Source organism: Macadamia integrifolia, unplaced genomic scaffold (assembly GCF_013358625.1).
Source record: "Macadamia integrifolia cultivar HAES 741 unplaced genomic scaffold, SCU_Mint_v3 scaffold2226, whole genome shotgun sequence".
Taxonomy (NCBI): Eukaryota; Viridiplantae; Streptophyta; class Magnoliopsida; order Proteales; family Proteaceae; genus Macadamia; species Macadamia integrifolia.
The window spans coordinates 43,775-50,206 of NW_024868579.1; positions in this window are offsets into that span (position 1 = coordinate 43,775).

A 6,432-nucleotide genomic window follows, 5' to 3' on the forward strand; every position below is an offset into this window, starting at 1 on the left:
GAGGATAAACCATGGGATATGGTTCCTTTGGATCGCCAAAACAACTGCTGCCGAGTCAGATTCTATCCACATGCCCCTTGCACCCATCGCCTTAGCCATCATAATACCTTCCATGACTGCCTCAACCTCTGCTTCATAAGACTTTTTTATTCCCAAAAAAATGCTAAATGAGTCACACACCTGGCCATCATTATCTTGAACAATCCCTCCTGCCCCTGCCCTTCCTGGATTTCCTAGAGAGCTGCCATCCACATTAACCTTTAGCCAGTTTGGTTGGTGCTTACACCAGTAAACTTCGAGGGGGTGAGCATGCTTGTAAGACCCCACTGTCAAACCCAGTTTACTGTAGAAAATAGCATCAATTGGAGCTTTCACCTCCCCCTTCAGCTTCCCTACGCAAGAGCCAAGCTCATGACGACTATATTCAAAAATTTGCATCGTAGCTCTGTACTCATTGTCATGCCGACGTCTGTTCCTTTCCCACCAAATGTTTGCTGTAATAATGGAAAAACCCATCATCCAGGGAGTTTTAAGGTTTATAACTCTAGCCTTTGCCTTCCACCATCGAACCAGGTTGTCAACTGACTGGTGTTGCTGCCACTTAACCTCAAAGCACTCAACAAATGTTTTCCAAACTTTGGTCGTGAAAGGGCATGTGAGGAAGATATGATTAATATTTTCTTCAGCTTGGTTGCAGAGAGCACACCTAGAAGCAAGATGGATCCCCTTATGTCTGATTTTCTCATCCGTTGGGAGTTTGCCATGAGCTAGACGCCATCCTAAGGTAGAGATCCTAGGAGGTAGGCCTTTCCGCCAAACCAGAGAGTACCAAGGGACCTTGCTAGCTATCCTTCTGATACCCTCCCATGCCGAAGAGGTAGAGAAAGACCCCAGAGTCGACAATGACCAACAACAGGTATCCACTAAGTCACCTGAGGGGATTTTAATCCTCTTAATTTTATCAAATATTCTGATGAGCTCCACCGATCTCACCTCAGGGATCACCCATTCTCCACCACGAATAAAGTCACCCACCTTAGCATTAAATCTAAGAGCAGTCAAATCCATTATTTGAAGCTCCTCAAGCACTGATTTTGGCCCCCACCATTTGTCCTTCCAAAAATTTACAAGATTACCATTCCCGATAATCCATCTTTGATTCTCTTCCACAAAGCTCTAGACCTTTTTAACCCCCGATACAATGGAAGATGAAACGCCTTTTTTGAGGCTGCCATCATTTTTAATAAATCGAGCCTTAAGGAAATAACTGGCCACCGAATTCTCATGCTTGATTCTCCATACTAGTTTGCATAGCATTGCTTTGTTTGTGTCTCTGAGCCTCCTGATACCTAAACCTCCTTCCTCTTTAGGCTTACAAAGGGCGTCCCATTTTACTGTAATTTTTCTTGCAGATTCTATCTCACCCGTCCAGATAAAATTCCTCATCCACCGTTCCATTGTTGCTAACAGGGAAGTTGGCCACCAATAAATAGCAAAACTATGGTTAGGGATACCTGCAATGACCGATCTAACCAATTCTGTTCTTCCTGCCAAAGACAATAGGTTGCCTTTCCAACCCGCTAGGTGCCCCTTCACCTTGTCCATCACTGGCAGAAGGGCCTCTTTCTTCACTCTTCCCTTAAATATTTCAACACCCAAGTATCGAGTCGGGAAGTTATAGATCTGAATTCCGAGGGTATCAGCAATGATCTGCTTTCGATCTGGAGCAATCTTCCCGAGGAAGAGTTTACTCTCCTCTAGGCTAATGCACTGGCCTGAAAATTCTTGGTATTTCATCAAGAATTTTTTCAGGGTACGAACATACCTCAAGGAGGCATTGGTGAATACGAAGATATCATCTGCGAATAGGATATGCCCAGGAGTGGCAGCGCCTCTTGGTCCATGGATTGCCTGTAGCTCCTTGCATTGAACTAGACTCGACAACCCTCTGGATAGAACTTCTTCGGCTATAATAAATAGCATAGGAGATATAGGATCACCTTGTCTTAGCCCACGCTCCACCCTGAAGTAACTCTGAGGACCTCCATTCACAAGAATAGATATTTTTGACGATATCAGAAGTTGATGCAGCCAGTTGATCTAACTATTGAAGAAACCAAATTTACTCAAAACTTGAAAAATGAAAGACCAAAAAATAGTATCGTAAGCCTTCCTGATATCAATTTTCAGGCCAAGACCCCCACCTCTGGTCACTGAGAACATTAAATTTGCTAACTCAGAGGCCACAGAGATATTATCATGAATCAACTTCCCCTTCTGAAATGCACCCTGCTCTTCTGAAATCAGCCGAGGAAGGAGAGGTTCCAGTCTCATCGCCATAACTTTGGAAATAATTTTGCAAAAGAAATTGCCCATGCAGAGAGGGCAAAATCTATCCAGTGTGTTTGCTCCCTCCACCTTTGGAATAAGGACCAGGAAATTATTATTGACCCCGTGGGGCATGTATCTAGTGCTAAAAAATTGTCTCACCGCATTGCATACTTCCACTTCCACTAAGGACCAGCACTTGCAAAAAAAAGCACCAGATAATCCATCAGGGCCCGGCGAGCTATCCGGGTCCAACTCCCACACTACCCTCCTTATTTCTTCATTTCCAGGGAGGGAATCCAACATATAACAATCCATTTGGTTAAGAACTTTCGGGATATTATCCAGTAAATCTGCATGGGTCTCTGTGGGAGCTTCTTTATGAAAGCGCTCAAAAAAATCGACAATATACTCCCCTATCTGATTTTGCCCTTCCACCATGGTACCGTCCGGCCTCTTGAGCGCTTTAATTGTATTTTTGTTTTTTCTCATTTTGACAGAAAGGTGAAAATATTTGGAGTTTCGATCACCAACTTTCAGCCATCTAATTCTCGCCTTTTCAGCCCAGATTTTTTCATGATTTTCCAAGGCCTTCACCAAGCCGGTCTTGGCATCAGCTTCCAAGGCAAACAAATGGTCATTCATCCCTTCTCTCGCAATCTGGTCATGAATTTGGTTTAGGACCGTCTTCGCGTCCTCAAGCTCTCTATCAATGTGAGGGAAGGCTGATCTCACCCAGGTCTTCAATACCCCTTTTAGCCGCTTCAATTTGGAAGTGACGACAGCAATAGGGGGTCCCGCAATCCATTCAGACCAAGACGATGCCACCACATTATTAAATTCCTCGTGGTCCATCCAGAACTGATGGAACCGAAATGGACAGTTTAAGGGGCGCTGACTAGCAATTGCAGTCATCAAAATAAGTCCATGATCTGAAGCTATTCTAGGCAAAACCACTTGAGAGGAGTCTTGGAAAATGGTCAATCATTGCTCATTGCAAAAGCTTTTGTCAAGCACTGTAGACACATTACCAATTTTTCGATTGTTGCTCCATGTAAATTTCCTCCCACTCGAAGGCAACTATAACATGAAGCAAGAGTCCACCATAGCACTGTATTCCGCAGCTGACCCCATGCTGAAGTTTCCTGGGCCCTTCTTTTCATGAGACTGAAGGGTAGCATTAAAGTCACCAACCATTGCCCACGGAGTGGGAGTGGTAGGAATATCCGCAGCCAAGTCCAACCAAAGATCTCTTCTCTCCGCCCTAAAACTGCTAGCATGGATGAAGGAGACTTGCATTTGGGTGAGGTCCCAAGTCAGAGCAACCATAATATGCTGAGAGGATTCTGAGATCACCACCGGACAACCCAGATTTCTTTTCCACATAATCCATAAATTTGAAATTCTCCCTGTTCCATTGTTAAAAATAAATTTATTGAAAAAACCCAACTTATTAAAAAATAAGTTTGGAAAATCACTCACAGAGACCATTGCCTCGGCGATACAAAGAAGGTCTGGGTCCTTCTGCTTAACTAAATCTCTCAAGGTGCGCTTGCCGACTGCCTTCTTTATTCCTCTTATATTCTAAAAGAGAATCTTCATAAATTACTTCCTTGTATCAGCCTGGCGGTCAGACCTCAAGGCCTGCCCCTGTCGCTGCATTAGCTTTTCCTTTCCGTCTAGCATCATCATCAGCTCTTGTGAGAGCTTGGTCAAGCTCTGCAACTTCCTGGTGGTGAACAATTATCTTGCCCGCGTCCAGACCAGACAAAGATATTTCTGTAATCACGTGCTCAGAGCCGCCCCATTCCTGCCCTCGGCCACTCCTTCCTCCTCTAGCCTGCTGTCAGCCGCCACGACCACCATTATATATCATTTTACTCTTGCGAGGGCAAAGAGTTCTAGTAGTGTGAACACCTTCCGCCTCAGTCACTCCAAGTCCAGAAACGGATTCATCCTCTTTCATGTCTTTGCTGCCTTGCACAGATTCCAGCGACTCTTTTTCTGAAGAGTAATTTCCTGACTCTCCTGGGTCGGATTCAGACCCATATCCACACCCCAAAGGGTTGTCCACCATGGTCGGTTCATGGGTATTCCTTTCTTGAGTGCATGGATCATGTAGACAGATTTCCAGGTTGTATTCATTCAAAACATTCTCAGGAGAACCTTCTATATTTGACAGAACCTCCACCGTTGGCATATTATCTCTAAAGGGGAAAATATCTATAGGGAGAAAGGATCTTTTACCTCCTTCCATATGAGGAGGATTGCGATGGATCTCGCCGGAAGCCATGTCCGCACCACCCTCTACCTCCACCGCCTGCAAGTGTCCAGTAGAGTGGCGTTCAGCGTCCTCCATGTCTGCATGAGTTCGGTTTTGATTCTTCTTGGCTCTACACTGCTCGGCAGCATGCCCCAACTTTTTGCAAATAATGCATCTCACTATACCATCTTCATACACAATCCGTTGTTTGAACCAGAAATAAACCTCCTTGCCCGGCTGTTTCCTTTCGACTTGGATTTCCTCCACTCTGATGCCGCTCATCGGCACTTCCACCAGCACCCTAGCATAGCTCCCCATAATACCATGCAGCGTCCTACGATCCACCTCCACTGGTCTTCCTGAGGCTTTGGCCATGGAGAAAAGAATTTTCTCGTGCCAATATTCCATGGGAAGTTCTGGATATCGTATCCACACCAGCTTGGTCTGAATAGGGTCCTCATGAATACTAAACTCCGGCCGCCATCATTGAAATATAATGACTTGCCCTTTGACTCTGACGGGACCTCTTTTCCACATCGAGGCCATGTCTCCCTCAATTTCAAATCGGAAAAGAATAAACCCTTTACCCAACGGCGCAAGGTTCACCTTACCCTTCAAATTCCAGACATTTTTTGCATTAGTCCTCACTTCATCCATCGAGACAAAGCGAAAATTTACCCGCCCAATCAAAGCGTAAGAAAAAGATTGTAATTTCTCTTCGTACGCCTCCTGAGGAATAATGATCTTTGTAAGGGTTCCATCATGTATCGGATCAGGAAGATCATCTATGTTCGGCATAGTTTTCTTCGCTGCAGCTGCGTAAGATTGTTTGCTTCCTCCATTGATCACCTCCTCCGTAGGGTGATTCTTTTCAGCTAATCCACCAGAGACGACATTGTCAGTTTCAGAGACCGGCGGAGGCAGAGAGTTGTGCTCCGGTCTCCAAAAATCAGTAATCCTCCGTTGCTTCCCTCTATCGGGTGGTCGATCACAAATCCCCCCATCCCTCTCAGAACTTCTCTCTCCTGTTATTGGGTTCATCACGTTCCCGTCATAAATAAATTACTCAACTCAAATCCAAGGGTATTTCTTTTTGATCTAGAGCAATCTAGAAAGAAATCAGGCCTTGACCGATCCCAATCTCAATACCAAATTCTCAAACCGTGATCCCAAATCTCTCTACTGATGGCCATGCAGAAGGTGGAGGTTTTTCCTAGGATAGCTTCGTTGAAAAAAATGGTTTTCTCCTTGTCACGATAGAGAGTGAATGAAACTTGTTGCGGCTGGAATCTGCTCTAAGACCACGTGGATGATCTGCACACTAAGAACTGAAGAAGAGAGGTTCAGAGTGGACTATGAGGGAAGACTCTCTGATGCTTAAGTTAGATCTGTGCAATAATAGTAAGATTAGAGTAAGAAAAAAGCAATAGCATGTGAGATAGTCCAGTCAAATACCTGAGGCGTCACGTCCCTATTTAAAGAAAGGCCAGCTTCCTCTATTGCTCTTATGGAGGGTTGGACAAGGAATTTCCTTTGGACTGGAGATATAATGTCTACTAAGGCTCTTACATTTAAGTGATCCACAGTTTGTAAGCCTAAGAAGGAGGGTGGTCTTGGTATTCGGTGCTTGAGGGAGATGAATCTAGCTCTGTTGGTCTATTAAAGTGGATCAATCTATCTTTGCAACCTTCTTATGGGGGCCGTTTTCAATGGTAACCTCAAGAAGTCAATCAAGTCTTCATCTATTTTGCTAGGGCTTTGTAAAGTTTGGCATTTTGTTTCTGACTCTAAAAGATGGGTTGTAGGGAATGGTCGCTCAATAAGATTCTGGTATGATATGT